At 34.9% G+C, this 26,315-nt stretch overlaps 1 long non-coding RNA gene across 2 annotated transcripts in view; it reads left to right on the top strand.

Annotated features, from left to right (window-relative positions):
• LOC140516659 (uncharacterized) overlaps positions 1-26,315 on the top strand; it is a 104,776-nt gene that overhangs the window by 57,897 nt on the left and 20,564 nt on the right. For both annotated transcript variants that reach the window (XR_011971414.1, XR_011971413.1), the window contains one exon: positions 9,811-9,850. This is a non-coding gene — a long non-coding RNA (uncharacterized lncRNA). The remainder of the gene's footprint in view (positions 1-9,810; positions 9,851-26,315) is intronic.

Genomic DNA, 26,315 nt, shown 5'->3' with positions numbered 1-26,315 from the left:
TATAAGTTAAATTATAATCCTATCCTACCAAACTTCAGTATTTTTTAGCTTTTCTGCCACTGTTACATAAAGTAGTGTAACAGCAAGCATCCCGGCATACACAGGAGGGCCTGTTGCACAGATTCTTAGATTTGCTTTTCTAAGGAAAGCAGCCTTAAAAGAGGTAAACAATCTTACTTTAATCAAGTACATATATTATTGACTTAGTTCAGGGGAAAAATTCAGGACCTTGAACTTCAGAGAAAATACAAACAGAAATTACAAGCAGAAATTGCAAACAGAAAGACCAACAGACAGGGCTTCCAACTGTCTGACCATAGCACATACATCTTTATCAGAGAGACAATCACCAGCATCTGGGTTTTCAAATCTGTGGGGCTTCTTAATGGCTCCCCAGAGTCTTGTCTTTTCTAATCAGACACTCTTCCAATGATTTGAGCCCCAAAGCAAAATCTCACCCCAGAGAATACATACACTTTTCAGAGCAGGAGGGCAGAACCCTTGTGACACAGTGCCTCATTAACAATCAACAAAAGGTGTGGGCCTTCATACAAAACCTTATCAAGCTTTTCTTAATAGCCCCACCTGAGGCCTATTAATGGGCAGGAAAGATTTTTAACTCGCATTACAAGTAGTCCCCTTGATAGTGATATTCCAGTCATGGATTTCATGACACAAAGAATTGGTGATAGTATGAAGTCAGGTTTTCTTCTTGAATTATGACCTCTAATTCTTCTTGTTTATTACCTAAATTTTGATATTTATACAGGGACTTTTAAGCCCATGGATTTTATTTTCTGTTTCTTTCTTAGAATTTTTATTGTGGTCTTCTAGGCTTCTCATCTGCCAACCTTCCTCCTTCATTTTACCTATCCTTCATGCCATTTATCTTGGTGAATGTGTATAGGAAATGTTCTTCTCTGCTTTCCACCCAATTACAAGAAAAGCAATATGCTATTGAGTATGATGTGAAGCCATGCAAAATCTATTTCTATATTAGCCATGTCACAAAACACAAATAAAATAAAACAATAAAAATGAAGAAAATGAAAAAAAAACGTATAGTTTGCATTTGGAGTTCAATTTTCTCACTGGAAGTGGGTAGCATTTTTTCATGATGGGTTCTTTGGAATTTTCCTGAATAATTATCTTAGTCAGATTAGCTAATTTTGTCACACTCTACCTTTGCTCTTACTATGGGCAATGTCTTCCTGGTTCTGCTCACTTCACTTTTCATGAGTTCATATATGTCTTCCCAGGTTTTTCTGAAACCACTTTGCTAATCATTTCTTATAGAAAAATAGTTTTCTATCACAATCATATCCCACAACTTGTCCAGCCCTTCTCCAATTGATGGGCATCCCTTTGATTTCCAATTCTTTGCTACAACAAACAACTGCTGTACATATTTTTGTACAAATACATCTTTTTTTCCTTTTCTTTGATTTCTTTGGGATACAGACCTAGTAGTAGTGCTGTTAGACCAAAGAATATGCACAGTTTTATAACTCTTTGAATGTAATTCCAGGTTTTTCTCCAGAATGGTTGAACTACTTCACAGCTCCATCAACAGGGGCATTGATGTGTTCCAATTTTATTAATGGTTTTCATTTTCTTATAGATTTAAGAAATGAGGTCTTTACCAGATAAATTTGTTGTAAAAATCTCTCCCTCCCAGTTTCCTGTTTTCCTTTTAGTTCTGTCTCTATTATTTTTGTTTGTGCAAAAGATTTATGATTTCATGTAATCAAAATTATCTATTATACTTCCCATAGTCCTCTTTACTTCTTGTCTCTCCTCATCCATAGTTCTGATAGGTACATTTTCCCATGTTTTCCTAACTTACTTAGGATGTTACCTTTCATGTCTAAATCTGGTATCCATTTTAGACTTTATCTTGACCTATGGTTGGAGATATTAGTCCATGCCTAGATTCTGCCAAATTGTTTTCCAATTTTTCTAGCAATTTTAATCAGATGGTGAGTTCTTACCTTAAAAGTCTGGATCTTTGGGTTTATCAAATACTAGAATACTATGACCATTTACTAATGTGTCTTTTATACCTTATCTATTCCACTGATCCACCACTGTGTTTCCTAGTCAGTACCAGGTTGCTTTGATGATTACCACTTTTTAATATAATTTAAAATCTGGAACTGCTATGCCACTTTCCTTCATATTTTAAAATTTATTTCCTTGATAATCTTGCCCTTTTGTTCTTCCAGATGAATTTTAGTATTATTTTTCCTTAGCTCTGTAAAATATAGGTTGGTTGGTATGATTGAATAAGCAAATTAATTTAGGTAGAATTGTCATTTTTATTATATTGACTTAGTCTACCTATGAACAATTATTATCTTTCTACCTATCTAGATCTGACTTTGTTTGCATGAAAAATGTTTTGTAAATATGTTTTTAATAGTTCCTGGGTTTGTCTTGGCAGGTATTATATATTATTAGCAGTTATTTTAAATGGCATTTGTCTTTCTAGCTTTTGTTGCTGGAATTTGTTGGTAATATGTAGAAATGGTAATGATTTATTTAAGTTTATTTTACATCCTGCAACTTTGCTGAAGTTGTTAACTATTCAACTAGTTTTTTAGTTGATTTTCAAAGTACACCATTCTTTCCTTTGCAAAGTGATAGTTTGTTTCCTTGTTGCCTATTCTGATTACTTCAATTTCTTTTTCTTGTCTGATTGTTATAACTAGCATTTCTAGTATGATATTAGATAGTACTGATGATATAGACATCCTTATTTCACTCTTGATATTATTGGGAAGACTTCTAGCTTATTCCCATTATAGGTAATGCTTCCTGATGGTTTTAGAGAGATATTACTTATCATATTAAGGAAAGCTCCATTGAGTCCAATGCTTTCTGCTATTTTTCCACAAATAGGAATGTGTTATTTGGTCTAAATCTTTTTTTGCATCAATTGAGATAATCATATGATTTTGTTATTGATATGGTTGATTTTACTGATAGTCTTCCTAATGTTGAACCAGCCCTGCATTCACGGTATAAACAACATGTGGTCACAGTCTGTGATATTTGCAATATATTGATGTAACCTCCTTGCTAGGATTATTTCTAAATTTTGCATAGCTATTCTTTAAGGAAATTGATCTTTAGTTTTCTTTCTCTCTTTTGCTCTCCTTGGTTTAGGTATCCACATGATATTTGTATCATAAAAGGAATTTGGTAAAACTTCCTTTTTTGCCTATTTTCCCAAATAGTTTTTGTAGTATTGGAATTAATTGTTATTTAAATGTTTGTTAGAATTCACTTGTGAATCCATCTGGAACCGAGTATTTTTTCTTAGGTAGTTCATTGATCTCTTGATCAATTTCTTTTTCTAGGATAATATTATTTAAATACTGCATTTCCTCCTCTGTTAATTTGGGCAGTTTAGATATTGTTTTTTTAAATATTCATCCATTTCACTTAGATTGTCAGGTTTATTAGCATATAATTGGGCAAGATACATCCTAATAATTGCTTTTATCCCTTCTTCATTGGTGCTGAAGTCACCATTTTAATTTTTGATACTGGTACTTTGGATTTCTTCTTTTAGCAAAATCAAATTAGCCAATGTTTTATATATAAAACCAATTTATAATTTTATTTATTAGTTCAATCTTTTTTCTCACTTTCAATTTTATTAAGCTCCCTTGGATTTTCAGGATTTCCACTCTGGTGTTTAATTGGAGATTTTTATTCACTTTGTTCTAGATTTAAAAAAAATATTATGTGCCCAATTTATTGATCTACTCTTTCTCTACTTTATTTATTTCTCTACATTTACAGATATACATTTCCCCCCAAGTATTACTTTAGTTGCATTCCATAAGTTTTGGTATATAGTCTCATTATTGGCGTTATCTTTAATAAAATTGTTGATAGTTTATAGGATTTGTTCTTTGACTCATTCATCTTTTAGGATTAGATTATTTAATTTCTAGTTAATTTTAATTAATTTTTAATCTATGTTTCCATGGCTCTTTATTGAAAACAACTTTTATTGTATTATGATCTTAAAGGGATGCATTTGTCTGCTTTTCTGCACTTGGTTGTGAGGTTTTTATATTCCAGTATATGATTCGTGCTGTGAATTCTCTATGTACAACAGAAAAAAATATGCTCCTTTTCATTTCCATTCATTTTTCTCTGGAGGTCTTTAATGTATCCAACTTTTCTGAAATTCTTTTAATCTCCTTAACTTCTCTCTTATTTATTATATGGTCAGATTTTTCTAGTTCAGATGGTGAAATTTGAAGTCCCCCACAAGAATAGTTTTAATGTCTGTTTCTTTATTTAACTCATTTAACTTTTGCTTTAAGAATCTGAATTCTTTGGGATATCAATCTGTACTGCTTTTCAGAGTTCCCCCTCCCTTGGGACCTGACGTGAAATTTCCCCTTGGAGCTTACACTTCCTCTTGACTGAAAATGCTCCTGTCTTCTTAAAATATGACTCAGAAGTGGGTGTAGGCATTGAGGTTACCAAATAGTATTTGGTCCTGCATACAGTGCTAGCACAGGGGTAGCCTGTAATCTCTTTTTGATCAGTTGCCAGATCATTTTACCACCTCTAGTTTTAGCTCCTGAAGCTGTTGCACTTTTTGTCATCACCACCTAGTCCCACAAATGGTGTTTTTATACATGTGTGCTCCAGGCCAACCTCCTCCTCTGTGTCACAAATCTCTGTTTTCAACTTGTTTTGTCTTGAGCTGGAAGAATGTCTCTCGCCTTTTGTTAGTTCTGCAACTTCAGAATTCAATTTGATCATTATTTTAACGTTGTCTAGAGGAGAATTTTGGGAGAACTCAGCTGAATATTTTCTCTACCATCTTGGCTTTGCCCCCCAAAGTCCTGAATAAAATGTAACAATCTTAACTGCAACCTCACTTCAACCGGAAATCCTTCCTCTCCACTTGTCTTTTCTCTGTACTCCAGCTGCTCTTACAGATCTCTTCTATGTCCCAGCTTCTTACAACACTTCTTTATTCCATCCTTTTAGAAGAGGACTTTGCCTCAGAATTCATGGAAAAAATCAAGACCATATGTTGAGAGTTCCTTTCTCATTTGATGTCTCTGACACTACCTTTCTTCACTCCAATCTCTGATGAAAGGCAATTTTATTACTGGCCAAGGACAACTCCTCTACCTGTACCCTTGATCCCTCCTTCTCATCTTCTCCAGTGTATGCCCCCCCCTTCCATCATTCTAGTAATTCTTTCCAACCTTCAATCTTTTGCTATCTACTTGTTTCTTCCTTGTGTCCTACAAACGTGCTTAACTTCCCTGAGCTTAAAAAACCTCACTAGCACCTATCATCCTTTGCTCTTTATTATCCTTCCTTTCTCAGATATGTCTGTAAAAGATATGGGTACAAGATATGCTCCTTTCTAAAATGCAGTTTTGTTAAAGTTTTTAAAAATACAATAGTAATAATTCACCATCTGGAATACAAATGAATGATTTTAATCAATCAGTCAACAAGCATTTTTAAAAGTGCCTACTATGCGGCAAACATGAGAGACACAAAAACAAAACCAAGAATACTTCCTCCTTATACATATACATACATATATATACATGTATGTATATATATATGTTTACATGTAGGTATATACAAAGTAGGTAAAAGGTGATTTTTAGAGGAAGTTACTTGCAGCTGATGAGCATTAGGAAAGACTTCATGTAATAATTGACTTTAGGTTTGAACCTTGAAGAAACTTGTTATTCTGAGAGACAAAATTGAGCAGAAACTTCATTTCAGGCACTGGGAAAACCAGGATAAAGGCATAGAGACAGGAGATGCAGTGTTGGTTATTAGGAACAGTGAAAAGGCCAATATGACTGGACCACAACATTTCTGGAGGGGAGTAATGAGTGGGTAGGACACGTAGTTTGGGGTCAGGTTGTGAATGGCTTTAAATACCAAACAGAAAATTTTATGCTTGAACCTGGGAGATTGGAAGGGTGGTATTTCCCTTGACAGAATGAGGGAAACTCAAAGATGTACTTTTGAGGAAACATAAAGAATTTATTTTTGGATATATTCAATTTGAAATGTCTGGGAAATACTGTTTGAGATATTCAGTAGGCAGTTGGCAATTTGGGATGGGAGCTCAGGAAATAGGGTTAGACTGGAAATAAAGAATTTGAGAATAACCTGTGTATAGATGAACACTGAGATGATAAAATAGACGAGGAGAGAAGGAAAAGGAGAGAGGAGTGAGAAGATGAGAGAGTAGAGAGTAAGGAGGGGAAATGATGAAAGGAGATGGGAAGGATCAGTTGGGGAAAGGGGAAAGGGAGAGAGTAAAAAGAAAAGACAGCACTTTGGAGGACATCAACAATTAGAGGTTGTTGTGGAGAGGATGATCCATGAAGAATGCTGTTCATCTCATGGTGAATGGCCTCTATGTTTTCTATTTTCAATAAGAATAATAATAACCATTAACATTCACATAATATTTTATGGTTTACAGTAAACTTAACATGCATTATCACATTGATCTTCACAATAGTAATGTGAGCTTAGTATGGAAGTATCATTATCTCTTTCTGTTAGATGAAAACACTGAAAGTCAGAGAGATTAAATGACTTGCTTAATATAACACAGGAAGTCCCAGGTTTTTTGATTTCTAGGCCATCACTCTTTATATTACACTATGTTGTCACAGGTGTAATTTCTTTTATTACTGAGAAAAAAAATTATTTTCTTATTATATTTATAGCCAATTTAATATACAGGACCCAAATATCTCTTTTTGATGATTAATAACCAATTATTGGTAGGTTAGCTATTAGCAAAGTCTTTTCCCCTCTCATTGTACATCCTTATTCAGAGCCCAGTCCTTTTTAAGGATGGGGCTGACAATGAGATGCTCTCAATCCTGGGTGGCGCTCCACCCAACTGGGAGAGCTAATTTCTGATTAACTGGTAAAAAGGATCTAATCTAGGTGAATTTTGGCCTGTTGAACAATTTAAGTGGTCTGAATGAAGATGAATCTCTTTATCTAGATATCTGGAGGCAGCTGAATCTAATCAACCCACGTCCTCAGCAGGAGCAGCTGAAGACTTTGACCACCTCCATATTAATATGTTCACCCCCTCATTAATTTTAATGACTCAGAGTTGATTACTACCTTCAGAAACCACCTCTTTCCAAAGATGTTTAAACATTCAATAATCTCAAAATGGAATCTCTCAGAGAGAGGCCATTGATCATCAATTTATTGATTATTTTCTAGCCTAATTAATAAAGTGATTATTAATAACACAGAAACTCTGTTTCTTGGGCTTTTCATTTGATTCACTATAAATAAAAGTGACTTTAACTGTGCCTGTCTTTTTTTGGGGGGGAGAGTGTGTACAGAATGAACAACAATCATTCAGCATCCTTCTCAGTATTGTAGCAATGAAATGAAATCTCCTAGAATGTGGTTTTCTTTGTATTCTGGTAATTTCATAAACATTTAAAATTTGTTGAAAAGTGTTCCAACTATTGGCATCCCTTTGGGAAAGGAGGAAAAGCAACTAAATCGAGTTGATCAGTTTCTTCCCCTAGAGGTGTCAGTGCATTATTTGAGTCATTTCATATCTATTCTCTCTTTGGAAGTATGGCTCAGACAACGATGAGCAGGTTTGTAATAACCACTCAAATTGAAAAGATTCATTTGAAAAAAATCCTAAGATTTTCTTTTGACTTTGGTCTTATAATAATAACTAGAAATTGTAAAATTTTGCCATTTCTACCTCCATAACATTTCTTGAAATTGACCTCTTCTCTCTAGTCACACAATAACCACTTTAGTTTGGGATTACTGCAATGGCCTCCTAATTGGTTTCTCATTTTTCGGTATTCTAGTTCATCCTGCACATTGTTACCAAATGGGAGTGCTGGAGTCATCTCGACCTGGCTAGGGGAGCACAAAATGTTAAATTTTCAGTATGAGCATTTACACTTCAGAAATAAAAACAAAAACAACTCTACAAACCACGGCTTGATTTATTATGTTGTTGATTGTCCAGATTTAATAAAATAATACAAAAAATTCTTAATTCAGTTTCAATTTAAATTTAAAAATGTCTGGCATACATTTTTTTTTTTTTTGTGGCTAGCCAGTTGCTAAACATTTACTAGCACATACTTGCCTGAGTGAAGATCTGTTCATACCACTCTACTGCTCATTAAATTCTAATGTCTTTCTATTGCCTCTAGGAAAAAAAGGTTTGAAAAGCCTTTCACAACTTTTACCCAACCTATATTTCCAGTCGTTGCACATTGTTCTGTCTCCTACACTATAACCCACCTACGTTGGCCTTTCTTTTGTTCTTCAAATATGACACTTTCATCTCTTTGCCTTTGAACTGGTTATTCCCCTTGCCTGGAATGTATTTCTTCTTTACCTCTACCTTCTAGAATCCCTTTCTGCATATGTAGGTGTACATTACAAATATGTATGTATGTGTATATATGACTATATAAGCAGCAAGCATATATATGAGTATACATGCTAATAGCATTTTATGAGTATATATGCAAGTATATACATAGAGCATTATATATACAGTAAGTATACACATGCATATGTATACACACACAAACCACACATGTATTACATATAATGTATGTGTGTGTGAGTGTGTGTGTGTATGTGCTTTACTGGTTACTTCTCTTGCTTGAATGTAAGCTCTTTCAGAATAGGGACTGTTCCATTCTCTGTATTTTTATCCTCAGTGCCAGGTATACAGGAGGTACTTAATAAATGTTTGTGACTGTTTAATATCGTGTTTTAAATCTCATAAGCGTCTGATCTCATTTGAGTCTTCTGTAACATAGACGCATTAGAGATTATCTCCATTTAATGGGAGAGAAAATTAAGGCTCAGAGAAGTTACATGTAGGAATACATGAGAAGCTAAAAACACGCATACATCATTTAGAAATAAGAAAGACTATTAGAGTGATAAAGCAATACAATGGGCTCCCTAGGGCGGGAGTGGAATCTCGATCCCTGAAGACCTTCAAGAAGAAGATAGACAATCCCCTGTCCAGGATGTTAGAAATTTATTTGCCTGAATATAGGAAACTTGACTAAATGGTATTCCAAGACTGCTCCTAATTGTTGAAGTCTGTAATTTTTTACAGGGTCCACTATAAACCAGGGCAGCTCTGAGTGCTACAGCTCACTATTTCTCCATCTCTAAGAAGGACAGACAAAATCAATAGAAATCAATTGTACTGTGAGGAACTCAGATTAACTATAAGGAAAAAATACTGATGCAGTCTTTGAGATTGGAATAAATAGTATAGGAAATTTGTGTCTCCCACCACTCTGACTGTGGGCAAAAGGTAGCAGCATCTTGTACAGCAGCAGGAGGAAAGGCCTTCAAAACCAGGAAGATGCCATGGCATTCTGTCTGGGGCTGTAATTTTAGCCTATATAATAAGCTCAACTTAAGAGTGAGCAACAACTGCTCCAATAAAGCCTTTCATGATGTGGACCTATAGATGTGTCTGTTTAGACACCCTTTATTAAAATTGAATTTTATTTTTATTATAAATTTTATTACCAGTAAATGTAAGCATTGCAATACACAAAGAAAAAGACATATGGAACACTGTAAACTTTTGTTACATGCTTTATAAAAAATGTATTAAATTTAGCAACATTGTTTTCTTTGTGTCTCGCCTTCTGATATCCATTTCAAATGATGAAAATGATGATGATAGCTGCCTTCTGTATAGAATTTGAAGTTTGCCAACCTTGAAATCCTTTCTTATTTTTCCAGAAAATCTACTTAGAAAGAAAAGTGACAGTCTTTGGCATAGGTGAGTAGTTATCTTTAATTTGTGCCAAAGTCTATTTTATTCATTGTATCTAGTAATGTTAAGTACCACAAGTGATAATAGTAGACAAGAGTTGTTCAAATTGTAGGTTTTTTATTGTTTACAAAATAGTTTATGCTGATTATTTCTTTTGATCTGCCTAGTAATTCTGTAAATATTTTTATTAAGCATATGTGATCTCTCTTACAGAAATGATATCTGAGACTCAGAGAACACGTAGTGTAATGTGGAATAAGTAACTTCAGTTTCTTTTTTTTCCTTAAGGGTCTTAGGGCCCAATCTTAAAATCACTTAAAATGCATTTTCTATAGAGGTAATGCAAATTGTCCATTTCTTATTTAAAATGTAGAAATTTAAAAAAAAATTCAATATGAAATTACCAGCAATGTAAAAGTGTTAACTATACCCAACAATATAAAAACTTCTGTATTTTCTAATGTGCACAAGTTGTGTGAGATAAGTCTATCAGAATCTAGAAAATGTAGTAGTAGCGATTTCCATAATCTTATTATGCTTTTGCTTCATTCAGCCTCTGAGTAATATTTATGCTCATTGAAAGAGCTAAGGATATGAGTCTTCAACTCACTTCTCTAATCTAGGTCCAGTCATCATAAGTTGTATACTACTGATTAGTCCTACTTGCCAAAAAAATTAGATTGACTTTTAAAGGTGCTTTTAAAACTGAAAACATTTTAATAGGTCTTGTAAGGATAGGTCATATAATGATCTGGAAGGGATTTATAAGATCAATTACTACTCCCCAACCCCATTTTGCAGATGAGGAAACTGAAAACAAGAGAAGACAAGTAGTCCACCTAAAATTACATAGCTGATTCCTAGACTAGGATGAACACCTGAATTTCCTACTCCCAGTTAAGAAATTTTATGTAATCACTGATTCATTTATTTAAAACCTATTTATAGATTACTTACCACATGCAAGTTGGTATTCATATTCATCCATGTTCAGTGCTTCAAACTCTTTAGCTTTTCTCTTTCACCTAATAATCTTTGAACCTGAATGTCCTTCACAGTCCTTTCTCATACTGACTCTAAGTGTTGATTCATATAGATCCCCTCTCTGACTCTTCAAATCCTTATTCAAGGTCCAGTTCATGTTTCAGTTCTTCCCTATACCCTTTACTCTAAATATCCCCTGCATGCACCAATCTCTTCCTCCACTGAATGCTTTCTGCAGCATTGTGAAGTAGAAGGCACTTGAATAAAAATAAATTAACAAACCCCCCTGACCCCTGAATACATGGATTTGTTGTGTGAATTTGGAAAGGTCAATGAATGTCTATGAACTTCAATTTTCTCACCTGTACAATGGAAATAATTACCTCAAAAGATTATTGTGAAAAATCAGAATAAATAAAATATTTTGTAACTATAATTTACTGTGTAAATATATTTTATTATAGTATTCATTTAGGCATTTAATTATCTTATTTTTCCTTGCTGCATAACTTTGTCTATGAGTGTGTTGTCTCCTCAAATATGTCTTAGAGATGAGATATATTCCTTGGTATTCCCCTTCCTCCCACACCTCCATTGCCTCATAACAGTGCTGTGCATAGAGAATGCCCTCATGATAGGCTTAATAAATAAATGTGTGAGATAAAAAAAATGATGTAAAATAAGGGCTCTAAGGTGACATTTTTAAGAGGTCATCCTATGATCTAGAATAAAATAAGAAGTATTAAAGTACTTATTGAAATGACTTGAACAGAATCAAATGAAAGAGAGAATGAATCTAGCTCATAATTCTTTTGACTTCTTTTCAAGGCCAGTCTTTAATTTATTGGGATGAAGAGCCAGTCAATGGAAATAGAATTTATACTGGTAGGCATCTCCAGCCTCCCCGAGCTACACCTATTTTTGTTAGTGTCCTTCCTGTGTACCTATATAACTGCTGTGGTGGGAAATTCTCTCATCTTCTTCACCATCTATGCCAGTCAACAGCTTCCCACACCCATGTACTTCTTTCTGGGCAACTTGTCTGTCATTGACCTCTTATGTACATCTACGATCGTGCCCAAGATGTTAGTCAACCTTTTTTCTCAGAAGACTGCCATTTCATTTGCAGGCTGTATGGCTCAGATGTATATGTTCACATGGGCTTTAGTCTCAGAGGCTCTCCTCTTGGCCCTCATGGCATTTGACCGTTATGCTGCTATCTGTCATCCCCTCCATTACCCAATGGTCATGAGTAGTCATGTCTGTCTTGGGATGGCGGGAAGCATCTGGGCCATTGGTATAAGCAACTCAGCAGTCCATACCAGCTTGGCAGTTCCCTTGTCCTTCTGCAAATCCCTTGTAATTGACCATTTCTTCTGTGAGCTGCCACCTGTACTGAAGCTGTCATGCTCTGACACCCGTCTCAATGAAGCTCTAGCTTTCTGTGCTGATGCGATATTTGGGGTGGGGAGCTGTTCCCTTATCCTGGTTTCTTATGGATGTATTATTAGGACAATTCTGAGGATTTGCTCCTCTGAAGGCAAGAAGAAAGCCTTTTCCACTTGCTCTTCTCACCTTACTGTGGTCTCCCTCTGTTATTCCACTGTAATTTATACCTACATCCGCCCAACCTCCAACCTCTCTTTGGAAAGGGACAAAATCATCACTGCCCTCTACTCTGTCATCATCCCTATGTTCAACCCAATTATTTATTCCTTCAGGAATAGAGAAGTGAAAGGGGCTTTGCAGAAACTGTTGGAATAGATTTCACTCTTTTCCCCAGGCAGAACTTTATCATTTAGTCTAAAAAATCATCCATCTTAGCTCTAACTTAATACTTTATGTCTAATTTTTTAATTGTATCAGGCATACTGTTGTGACATGCTTGTCTTATCAATGAGGGGCCTTTCACATATACTGACAGACATTTATTTGCTTAAATAAGGAAACAATGCTACTATCCATTTATTTTCTCTTGGTAATTTGTATAACATGTCTTAGAATCCAAAGAAAATTTCAGGAAAGCTACAACACATGTTGAGAACAGGAGCATTGTTTGTGACTTTCATTCTTTGATTAGGAAGTGGTGATTGAATATTTAAACAGTGAACAGTGAGCATTCAGTTGAACATTAAACATGATGGATGGCATATTTATTTTATTCTTTTACATTATGGTTTCCAGCACCATCTGGCACCTGCATGGTATCATGTAGCTAGTACCTGTATTATGTTACGTAGCTTGTCCTAGGTCCTATTTTTTAGTAGTAATAAAAATTATTGATTTAAATATGATTTCATTTAGCTGGATAGAACAAAGAGGATAGGCTCTGACCTGTTCTTATGTCCTTGAGATCATAACATGTGTACTTTATTGACATAGCATGCATCCTGAGAAGAGGAACCCTTTGAGAACTGACCAACTATCAATGAGACATATAGTCTAGATAAGGCAATGCTGTTCTTATGGTTTTTATGCTTCTTATGCTTTTTCTATTGAAAATATAATAGAGTTGATTAACAAAGCAAAGTTGATCTCTCAATTTCATGCAATCTCAAATGATGTAGCTTTTTTCCCAGTTAGAGAAACCTGCTGTGAGAGCTTCAGAGCTAAGAATCTTGGAGCCTTGGGATGACTGTATGTGTGAAAGGGCTTGAATACCTCTATATTTCCATCCCCATTCTCTATTAAATAATTAAAGGCTTTTTGTCAGTGAGCCCATTTTTCCCATTTCCTCTCCTCACACCCCCAATACCCAACTTTTGCACAAATGCAGTGCAAATTGGTTATCTAGATTGAGAGGGACAGCATTTCAAAGCCTTGATGATTCTCAGCTATGCTGTCAGTCATGGACAGACAGAAGAGAAGGGAAGAGAGGTTGGCATTGATTGTTCATATGCACGCTTCTCCTAAATGGTCCAGCCAAGCCTGTCAGCAAGGGATGATCAGGGACATTGCAGAGGAATAGGACTAATGCTCTAATCCAGGCATTTTGTGTGCCAGACCATGGATAGAGATTGATGACCAGAGGAAAGGGATGTATTAGCTCTTCCACTGTCATTCTAGCAGGGGACAGCAACACTTCTGAAGTATCTATCAAGTCTTTCCTTGTTGGAGTTAGGTGTTGGAGGACAGGAAGGCATGGCAGGAGTGGTTCTTTCTCATCGTGATATGCCCGTGTGTATTGTAATAATAGTGATGATGGTAATGATAACAACAATAACGACAATTTATGTGGCAATTTAGGGTTTGCGAAGCACCCTACACATATCATCTCATTTGATCTTCACAAAAGCATTGTAGGTAGGTATTATTATTATCTCCATTTAACACATAGGGGCTGCTACATTGTACAGTGGATAGAGTATTGGGCTGGAGTCAGTAAACCTCATCCTCCTAAGTTCAAATCTGGCCTCTGACACTTACTAGCTGTGTGATCTTGGGCAAGTCACTTAATCCTGTTTGCTGAGAGTTTCCTCATCAACAAAATGAGCTAGAGGAGGAAATGGTAAACCACGTTAGTATCTTTGCCACGAAAACCCTAGAAAGGGTCAAGAAAGTTAGATGTGACTGAAACAACTGAATAACAACCATTTGACAAATGAAGAACCTGACTCTGAATGAAAGTCACTTGAATAGTAAGCATATGAGGTCAGATTTGAATTTGTGTCTTCATAACTCCTTTCTAGCACTCCATCCACTACACCCACCTATGTTATGCAGAACCCTTACTCCATTTCTAGAAGAATAAATATCCTATGTGCCATGCAATGATGTATTCACCTATTTAAGTGTTGCAAGTTGCCTCAGTTTACCTGCATTCATCATCTCTTTCCTTGTCTTTAGAATGATTCTAAAATAAAGGATTAATCTGATAAACGCAATCGTATGGTTCCTCTCATTGTTTGGTCTGGACCTATGATGCAGTGCAACAATTTGTCTATAACAGGCAGTTTTAGATAACATCCTGTGATACAGAGATGTTAAGTGACTTGCTAAGCATCAGACAGCTAGTCTTTGTCAGAGACAGGACATGAACTCAGGTCTTCCTGATTTTAAGGCCAATGTTCTGTTTTGACATGCTATCCTTTTAGCTACCACTTTAGCTAATGGATTAGGAATCAATTGAATGGACAGTTTAGTTCAGACAGTAGATTAGGCTAGCAGAACTCTGGCCTAGGTGAGCAGAGGGTGATCTTTCAAAAAGATGGAATAAAGGGAGCACCTTTTTGACTAGAGAAAATGATAATTCACAATAGACTTAGGAAAATTGTGACTAGAAAGTCTTTATATTTGTATGATGTCTTGTAATTACAAAAGATCTTCACACATATTAAATCGTTTGATCCATACAGCAACTCAGTGAGATTGCTAGGAAAAATTATTTATTCCTATTTTTAGGACAGAATATGAAAACTCAGTAAATTCCAGTGACTTTACATCATGTTACACCTAGTAACTGGCAAAGATACAACTAAAATCTAACTAGTTCTGATGCTAAATCCAAGGATCTTTCTTTTATTCCAGCTAAAGCTCTACTCATCAGCAATTTGGGGACAGTTTTAAAAATGTAACATTTGTGAATAGTGTAAGGAAAGAGTGTGACCACCCTAAGAACTAATTAAAATTGTGCAAATGAGAGGCAATTTGGAATAAATGATAGAAAGCTAACCTTGAAATGAGGAAAACCTTGGTTTAAATCCTGTTTCCAGTATTTACTAGTTATATGACTCTTGGCAAGCCAGTTAAACTCTTTCATTATATAGGAATTAAGATGATTTGACTAGATGGTGGTGTCAAACTCAAACAGAAATGGATCTGTGTAGTCATGGGTTCATTAAGAAAATGACAAATTAACATTATCTTTGTTAATATATTTTCATTTGTTTTATTAAAGATTTCTCAATTATTTTTTTATCTAGTTATGGCCTGCACTTAGTAGTTTTGTAAAAGGTGGTAAATTGTGCACTTCTGGACTAAGCTACTGTCCAAATCTCTTCCATTTCTATATTAATGATCCTAGGACACAATGAAAAAGGTGAACTTGATGAGAAATGTTGTTAGGATACCTTCACTACTCTCCACAGAGACTCTCCATGACTCTCTAAATCAAAGTTTTGGGTGTCTTGTCAGGATTTTCTGGGATCATGAAATTATGATTCACCAAACTTCCAAGTTTCATGAGAATATTCCCACCATTGCTCTAATCCCATAAACTCACCAAACAGTTTTTTAAATTTTAGTTCAATTTTAAGAAGTAGATTTCCTCATTGGAAAGATTATCTCTCCATCTGTCTATCTGTCTGGGCTCTAGCTTGTTAATAATATTTCTCATACAAATTGGAAAAAATATCTTGGCTTAATTCAGACTCTTATAAGTTTCTTTTTAAAAAAATTAATTTATGGAATCAAAAAAGTGTTTCCATAACATAGTATAATAAAAAAAGATAATTTCACATGAAAATGGAAATGTCTTATATACACTTGCTATTCCTTTTAAATATATAGTAAAATTATTAAGTGATGTTTTTCTCTCCCCTCCATCCCAGAGATGGGTACCATTAGACACAAATAGGTATATACAAATAGTGTGTGTGTATGTCTGTATATGTATATGTATATATATATATACATATTTAAAATTATTCTATACGTCTCCTTATCAGTTCTTTCTCTGGAGTGAAGTAGTATCTTTCTTGTTATGTCCTTTATTTTTAATTTGTATATTTAAAATAGTCAGAATGATAGTCACTCAAAATCATCCTTAAAACAAAATAAAGTCTAATGACATTGCCACTCAGAAAGATAGGTTGTACATGAGAAGGGAAACATCAAACCTGATGATACTCAACTTGATCCTTAGTCTGCGTATATATTTTAAACGAATAAATATGCCAACTTCATCATGTTGCAGTCTTGGATACCATACTCATAGTAGATATGTGTAAAACCCTACACAAGATCTAGAGCTGGGCTATTGTGGGAGAGAGAGAGTGCTATTCTTTAAGCATTAGTAGAAAGAATTTAGAGGCTAACATATCCCTGACCATGAGTGCTATAAGGACAGGTACTGGGTTTCAAGTATAGTTAATAATAATAATGATAACAATATTGGCTCACATTTACGTAGTTCCTTAAGTTTTCCCAGGTGCTTTATACACATTGTTTGATTTGATTCTTACATAGTACTGTAAGTTGGGTGCTATTGTTATCCCAGTTTTATAGATGAAGAAACAGGGTGAGAGAGGAAAAGTCTAAGGTCCCACAGGTAATAACTGTCTCAGGGTTCAAACTTAGGCCTTCCAGACTCCAAATCTAGTACTCTAAATCTCTACTAGATTAGTCATGAGGGCAGTTTGTTTTGATGTAAATATGAGTGTCTTGTTCATTATCACTTGGATGAAGACCTCCAACTAGACTGGTTCTCTCTGTTGTTAGACAGTAATAACGTATTTTAGCTAGTAATTGTCCTAAAGTAAAAATAATAGATATTAGATAGAAGTAAATGTAAGTGATTTCATAGACATTTTAAGCTGTCATCCTCTCGTTGCAGATAGAGATTTACTACAACTGACAATATCTAGCCTTGCACAATTGCACCCAATCAAAATCTAATATATGTATATATTTTAATTACCCAGTGATGTTAATAGCCTTCCATTGGAGAGTTCTATGTTCACCTGGGTGGTTTGCAGGTGTCCTTATGAGCAGAAGTACTGGATAAATACTGTGTTGTGTATGGTTCTCAGAGAATCAGTGCTCTTTTATCATTCAGTTCCATTTCTTTTGCCAGGGTGGCATTAACTTGGTGTCAAGAGATGTGTGAATTTATGGACCTAACCAATTAGAATTTAGCTCTGATCCCCCATCCATTGATAGGAAATCTCATTTTTTAAAAATTTTATTTTTTTCAGTGTTCTACAATCAATTCCATGTATCTTGGATTTTTCCCCCCCGTCCCTCCTTCCCACCTACTTCCCCATTGCCTCCCTGAGATGGTATATAATTTTATATAGGTTCTACACATATATTTCTATTAAATACATTTTCACCTTAGTTATGTTGCATAGAAGAATTAAAATGAATGGGAGAAATCAAAAAACAAACCAAAACATAATACAAAAGAAAATGATGTGCTACATTCTGTGATCGAATTCCATAGTTCTTTCTCTAGATGTGGAAGGTATTTTGCCTTGAGACCATTGGGAATTTTTTAAGTCCTTGCATTTCAATGAATTACTAAGTCTGCCAGAAAAATTCCTCGCATACTGTGGTTGTTGCTGTGTACAAAGTTCTCCTGGTTCTTCTCCTTTTACTCAGCATCAGTTTCTGTAAGTCTTTCCAGGCCTCTCTAAAGTGTTCCTGCTCATCATTTTTTAATGCACAATAATATTCCATTACATTCATATACTACAATTTATTCAGTCATTCCCCAATTGATAGACATCCCCTTGATTTTCAGGTTTGACCACCACAAAGAGAGCTGCTATAAATATTTTTGTACTTGTGAGATCCTTTCCCATTTTTATGATCTCTTGGGGATACAGTCCTAGAAGTTATATTTCTGGGTCAAGGGGTATAAACACTTGTTTACTTGTCTATGCTGCTTGATTTAAACTTTGTTTTTTCTCCTAATTTTCCTCTTTTTCTTTCCTACTCTTTCTGTCCTTCTTTTAAGATGATCAAACATTAGAATACTACTCTCAGGTTCTCTGTTTCATTAGAGTGCCTCTATGATCATTGGTTCAGGAAATAAGGATCAAAAGGGACAAATTTATCATCTCCCCATATTAGAATATTGATAATTCATCCTTGTTTGGTCCTTTGTAATTTTTCATTTGTGTTTCCATTTTTACATTGTTATTAACTTCTGTATTTGAAATCCAGAGTGTTTTCTACTCAGGTGTGGTCTTTTAATCAGGAATGCTTGGAAGTCTTCTATTTCGATAAAAGTCTATTTCTCCCTCCTTTCTTCCTCTTGTCTCCCATCTGGAATATCAGATTCCAAGTTGTCCATTCTACTATATTTGTGGCTGGTAAATGGTGTGCAATTCTGAGAATGACATATCTAGTCCATTTTCTAGTCATGTTTGGATAAATTTTGGCATGGAACTCACTGTACTTCTTCCTACTACTCTGCCATCTCTTATTCCATCTTCTCTACTGTGAATTAGAGGACTCTATAAGGAAGGCCAAGGGAAAAAAAAAAAACACCACTCTTTAGAGAGGTGAGGGAATTGTATCTACTTTGAGTTCTTTTGTAAGGTTTGTGTGCCCCAATACATGGTCAATTTTGTGCCAAGTACCACCAAGAAAAAGATATATTCTTTTCTATCCTCATCCAGTTTTCTCCAGAGATCTACCATATCTAAGTTTTCTAAAATTCTATTTTTGACTTCATTCTTGTTTATTTTGTGATCAGATTTATCTAGTTCTGAGAGGAGGAGGTTGAAGTCCCCACTGATATACAGTTTGCCCTTATTAATAACATATTGTTGTTTTTTCTTTCCTGTTTATCTTTTTATATCTCTCTTGAGTTTTGTATTTGAAGATCAAATTTTCTCTTGAGCTCTGTCTTTTCATCAGGAAGGTTTGGAAGTCCCTTATTTCATTGAATGTCCATTTCCTTCCCTGAAAGATTAAGCTCAGTTTCACTGGGTAGTTAATCCTTGGTTGTAATTCGTGTTCCTTTACCTCATGGAATATTGTATTCCCTGCCCTTTGATCTTCTAACATAGAAGCTGCAAGTTTCTGTGTAATACTGACTGTGGTTCTATATATTTAAATTGTTTTCTTTTCTGGCTGTTGCAGCCAGTTTCTCTTTGGCAGTTTCTCTTTGAACTGGTAACTCTGGAATTTGGCTATGATATTCCTTGGAATTTCCAATTTGGGATATCTTTCAGGAGGTGATTGCTGGATTTTTAATGAATTGCTTTCTTCAATAAGATTTTATGCCTCCTTTTCCATTTGGCCCATTTTACTTTTTAAAGAGTTCTTCTCTTCACTGATTTTTTTTGTACCTCTTTTTCCATTTCACCAATTTTACTTTTTAAGAAGTTGTTTTCTTCAGTGTACTTTTTTCCATTTGACTAATTGTATTTTTTAAGCTTTTTTCTACAGTCAGTTTTTCTCCTTCCTTTTTCAAGCTATTGACTCTCTCTTGCATACCTCTGTGAGTTCTTTTGGTTGTCCTATTTTCAGTTCAGTGAAAAAAAAATCTGCACTATATCAGATATACTGGGTTACCTTGAGCCAATTCATGGGAACCATGACTCTTTTCAACCACATTTGTAGATATATGTGCATAAACTTGTGGTTCTGGAAGACAATTAAGTGGGAAGATTAATCCAAAGAGATATAATTCTTGGGCAAATCTTCAGATTGATCTTATTTCCATTAAGCCCAGATCAAATGGTATTTAGTTATTAGTTTCAAATGAAAATACTGATGATTTCTAGAGTAATATTTTATATTCTCCTACTTTGATGGAGGTGTATATTATTTTTTAAAGATACTTTTAAAAATTTCATCTTAAACTTGAATGCCAGAAATAGAAAAAGAATATGAATAAATAGAAAAATAAAAAAAAACATGTCTTAAACTTAGATATTGCAACTTCAATACAAAGTTAAAAAGAAAAAAATGTCATGTGCATAGCAGAACGTAAGAGAGGATTCAAATTATGTAATAATACATTTTCATTTTAAGAAAGCCCGTATGATAAATAATATTTTTGTTGAAAATTTTACATTTTTCCTTTGCTTTCTTGTGAGTTCTTTTGTTCTATGCTAAAACCATTCTAAACTTTGCTCTTTTTCCCTGCTCCCACCCCCAGAAGGCTACAATAAGGTTCAGATATTTTTCTCTATATCTATAGATACATACATGCACATATACATATATATATATAGACATATATACTTTCATAAACCTATTCTACCCCTGATGTTTGTTTTTTATGTTTGTGTATATCTCATTTCCTATCCCTCCTGCCTCCTTTGCTTTACTTCTACCTACTACCTTGCCCTCCTATTACCTGCCTATTCCCCTCCAAGGATTCCTTCCCTATCCTCCCATTCCCATAAATCTAAACAATCTTCTATACCCTCTATTACCTATTCCCTCACCCTCTCCTCTATAAATCCCTCCCTTGTCCTCTCCCCATCCCTATGCCCTTAACAGTTTATTTCCTTTATTTAGAAGATTTTTATATTCTTCTAAATACATATGTATTGTTCTCTCTTAAACCCATTCCCAATGAAAGTGAGTTACCAGAACTACCAGCCCTCCTCCTTCATCCATCCAATTCCTCTGTATCATTTCTTCCTCTAGTACCTCATTTGTATAAAATTATTTCTCTTTTAGCTATTCCTACATGGTTTTACTTTTAAAATTAATATCAAAATCAGGTTTGCCCCAATCTTTGTTTTGAGGTACCCAGTTATCAATAAGAGTCTTAGACATACATTGTACGTATATAAATGGTAAACAGTCTATCTTTATGAATCCCTTATAATCAGTCTTTGGCACATACCTATATTTCTCTTGGTTCTTGCATGTCAAATCTTCTAGCAAATTCAGGATTTTTGTTAATGAAGTCTTGAAAGTCTGAGAGTTTATCAGATGTCCATTATTTTCATTCCAAGTAATACTTAACCTTACAGGGTGTGATATTTTTGGCCAGAGGTCCAGTTCTTTTACTTTTCAATATATTGTCTTCCAATACCTGTGATCCTTTAATGTCTCTGTCGGTAGGTCTTGTGTAATTCTAAATGTGGCTCCTTCATATTTGCATTGTTTTAATGTTGATACTTTTAATATTTTTTCCTTGAGCTGGAAGTTTTGGAATTTATCTGTGGTATTCTTATGAGTTTTCCTCATAGGATCTCTTTTAAGTGGTGATCGATGGATTTTTTCTGTTTCTACTACCCCCTGCCCTTGTTCTAATGCTTCAGGACAATTTAGTTATTACGTATATTATTGTATGAAGATTCTTTTTTGATCATAACTTTCAGTTACTCTGATTATTTTTTATAATTTCTCCTCTTGATCTATTCTCCAAATCTGTTGTTTTTCTTAAAAGATGTTTCACTTTCTCTTCTATTTTTCATTATTCATATTTTATTTTATTATTTCTTGATCTCTTATAATTTTGCTGGCTTCACTTTGCCTAGTTCTAATTTTTAAGGTGTCATTTTCTTTCTTACGATTCTGGATCTCCTTTTATAATTAGTTGACTTTCCTTTCATAACTTTTTTTTCTTGAATTATTGGGGTCTTTTGTGTTTTTTTTTTCCCTCCATCTCTGTCATTTGATTTTTAAAGTCTTTTTTAAAGATCTTCTATAAATTTTTTTTGTTCAGGGGATCATTTGATGTTACTCTTCGGGACTTTCTTTACTTCAATATCTGCCTCTGAAGATAATCTCTGGTCATCTCTATTCCCATAATAGCTTTCTATGATTGGATTCTTTCTCCTTTGCCTCTGCATTTTTTGTGTGATAATAGCTTTATTTTTGTAACCACCGCTAGCCAAGGGATATGGGAAATGGTGCTTCTTGCCACAGATCTTCAGTTCTCCCCTCTAGCCTGGAACCAAACCTCCAACTACCTGTAAGTGCCCACAGCCAGGGGCTGTCTGCTCCACTGCTTCTGCACTCACTGGGTGTGTGCTGGTTCCTTCTTACCCTGCCACTCTTCACAGCACAGCTTGGTCTGGCATTCCTTATCAGCAGTGGTTCCCTCAATCTTCCGTGGCTCAAATGCCCAACTTCCCCCACTATCTGGGGATAAAAGTTCCTTTTTCTGGGGCCCATGAAGCCTCCAAAATCAACTAGCCCCATGGCTTGCCATCTGTTGTTTAAGGGCCTTGCAGCTTGTTATGCTGGAAGTGTTTATTCTTCACTAGAACCAAACCTCTTCCTGGATTTTTTCATCTGATCTTCTCAAGTTGTCCCAGGAACACCCCTGTTGTGCCCCTATTCTTATTTATCTCCACCCACACTTTTTTTCACCCTAAGTTGCTATTTTAACTTTTTTGTGTGGGGAAAATCTTGAGAGCTTGGAATTTTGACTTATTTCATCATCTTCCCAGAATCCCCTCCTATCTCATCTTAATTTATTAGTTTTTAAAAACTTCTCCTTGTTCCTCAATGAATAATCATTATCCATATACCAGTATTTTCCACTCCTCTAATCAATAATTTATTTTTCTTGTTATTTTTGAATAACTAGAGTTTAAATAATAAAGATGATGATGAGAATCCTTTTCACCTTTGGTGGCTTTTCTGAGAAAGGCAAAATTGAAGAATGACAAAGGAAATAATACCAATTTGGATAGGAGAGGGAGATGAAACTTGGTGTTTCAGAAACTTCAAGTTTTAGTTGTTCACAAAGAATGTGGAAACAACAGGGTTGTCTAAATCCCACAAAGACAATTCAGGTAGATTAGAAGGCAAGAGAAATGATGATAATCATTCAATTAATCAGGAAGTATTGTATACCTACTACGTGTCAGGAGAACCATTTAGCGTAAGGATATAATTACAAAGAATGAGACAATCCCTACTCTCAGGAAGCTTATGTTCTAAAGATGTTGATACCAAATACTTGAACAAATATTTGTAATAAAAATATAAAGAGAATACATATTGATACTAATGGTGGTTAAATGTATAGCATATGATGGAGTGCACCAGCAGATGAGGGAGATTAGGAAAGTATTCATAAGATAAAAATAAAGAAAGAGATGGGGCTTTGTTATGCAGAAATAAGGAAGGATGCAGAAATAATGCAGAATGTTTAGTCAAAAACATGGAGAAAGTTGATGAAGTATTATCTGGGCAACTGAGTGAAGGTGAATTCAGCTGATCAAAGTATGTGGGGTAAGATATAATGTCTAAAGAGGCTAGAAAGATTTGTGTGAGGTCACTTCTTAAAGTGCTTTAACAGCTGAATTAAGGAGTTTATATTTTATCCTTGAGGCAATAGGAAGCTAGTAGAATTGATTGAGTTGGATAGTGATATTGTCAGATCTGCTCCTAAGTAAAATTATTTTGTCAGCAGTGTACAGAATGTTCTAGAGTGATGAGAGACTTGAAATAGGGAGGGTTGGTAGGAAACTGTTGCAGTTATCTAGGCTAGAGGTGATGAAAGCTGAAAGTAAGGCGATAGCTGCGTCAGTGGATAGAAGGGATCAAACCTGCATGATTTTTTGCAGGACAAAGGACAAATAGGCAACAAAAAGTTGCCTATTCACCACTGATTAAATAGGCAGCCTACCTGAGTAGCAAAATGTGGAAAACAATAGGAGATTGCATGTGCCAGGCAAGTCAAACTACACCCCCATCTCCATATCAATCAATACTTCCTCTCAAACTTTGATAGAGACACTCCTGGTCTTTGAGCCCAATGGCTCAAAATAATAGCACACTAGACAAACACTGTTTCTAGGCCAGTCCCCCCAGCTGCCATATAGAGGATTACCCTTTAGGATGGGAGACCTCCTAACTCCATCTGCAGGTGTTTTTTCAGTAGCCATAGCTACCAATTATCTAAAAAAAGTCTTCTGCGTTGTCAGATGGTGTGATATCAGAAGTGGTTGTGGTTTTATAAATGAAAATAACAGGAAAAAAGTTATCTTACCACTTGTCTCACTGTTCTAACCTCAGGACTACTAGACCTTCTCATCTCTCTTGTATATGAATTCTATTATTGTCTTCCCTTATTTGTAGATGGGCTCCTTGAGAGAAAAGACTGTGGCAATAATAAATATAAGGGAGCCTCTGGTTGGCCTCGATGAATTCAAGTTAACATATGCTTTTAGGCAGTGATTTATAATTGGGAGTCTGAGAGGTTACTGTTATCTCATGTCCAATCATTATTTATATTGCCATATGGCAGCAGGCAGCCCCATTAGAAAAGTGAAAGAAAAAAACTAATATAATTCTCAACAAATCCTGGTAACATTTGTTGGAGAATACATGGAATCACAAGATTACTAGTTTTCAAGTTGACAATGAAGGCTAAGAATGCAGTTACTTTTCCCCCAGTTTTTTGTTACTTTCAGGTGAGGGACATTTTAATCTTGGCTTATGGAGGAACCCATATATCTACTGGTCCCCATCGACTCTTTTTCAATTACCAATTTTAGTGTATCCATTCAAGGGAGAGCAGTATCAGAAATTTGTCTATTTATTTTAAACTACTCTCCGGTTTGAGAATACTTTCCTACTTACCTCATCTCTTCCAAATTTCCCATCTCTGGTCTTTCTACCATTGTGACTTATTGAGATACAACGGCTTATCTATTGTCTCCATTCAAGTGCATACTTTGATATTTTAGTATTTGATATGTATTGTAGATATTAGTGGGCCATCCTCTGAATCCATGGCTAGTTTTGCAGATGCCCCTTTTCTTCACTCTGATAACTTTTTTTTTTAACAATGGGAAGCCTGGAAAAAGACTGCCCTTAAAACAGTTTAGGAATGTTGCAGAGAACCTTCTCTCCAAACTCCCTCACCCTAAAAACCAAGGTTGAGAGTATATTTTAAAAGTAAGCAAATATCTTCTGCTTATCAGCCTATCTCTAATATCGAATATTATGTAATATAAACATTGTATTCATATGTAATCATATAGTGTAAATTAATAAAATGTTCACATAATACTATACATGCACACACACACACACACATATGTATATTGTTTACTCATTCAGTAATGTACAATTCCTTGTGGCTTCATGGACCTCAGTTTATGGAATTTTCTTGGCAGACACATTGGAGTGGTTTGCCATTTCCTTCTTTAGTAGATCACCAATCCATAGGCAAACAGAGGTTAAGTGAGTTGATCAAAGTCACACAGCTAGGAAATTCCTTAGGCTAGATTTGAACTTAGGTCTTTCTGACTTCAAGTCCAACACTCTGTTCACAGCACCATCCACTCTCTGTGTGTATTATATATATTATATATGTGCATATATATTTGAATATGAAAAATTTAATGTAAAGGTCCTTTTTGAGTTATCCTGTATGGGGATATATGTTCAAAGAAACTTTAAATACACATCTAAATATATGGACTTAGCAGAACATTTTAAAATATGGTCTTAAATATATATATTTATTTTCTTCCAAAGTAGACATATTGTTATAGTCTCTGGGGTAACAGGTTTATAGCAAAAAGAGTGTCTTTTCTGTATATAATGATAACAGAAATCAAGTTATTTTTTTGCTTTTGTAAAATTTTGCTGTTTAAATGGGATTCTACAAGTTTAATGTATCATAGATTTATATGATCAGAACACATGGCTTACTTAGCTTTTATGCTCTTAATATAGCCAACCCAAACAACGTACATTTCAGTGAAAGGACTTGTGGAAGTAGTAGCAATGGGTAAAAATTGCAGAGAGAGCAAGGTTTGGCCTAGTGAGAAGAAAGTGTTCAGACATTTAAAAAATCATAAAAGTGAAATGGTTTGCCCTTGCA

Source organism: Notamacropus eugenii, chromosome Y, assembly GCF_028372415.1.
Source record: "Notamacropus eugenii isolate mMacEug1 chromosome Y, mMacEug1.pri_v2, whole genome shotgun sequence".
Classification (NCBI taxonomy): Eukaryota; Metazoa; Chordata; class Mammalia; order Diprotodontia; family Macropodidae; genus Notamacropus; species Notamacropus eugenii.
This window is presented reverse-complemented; position numbering and strand designations above follow the sequence as displayed.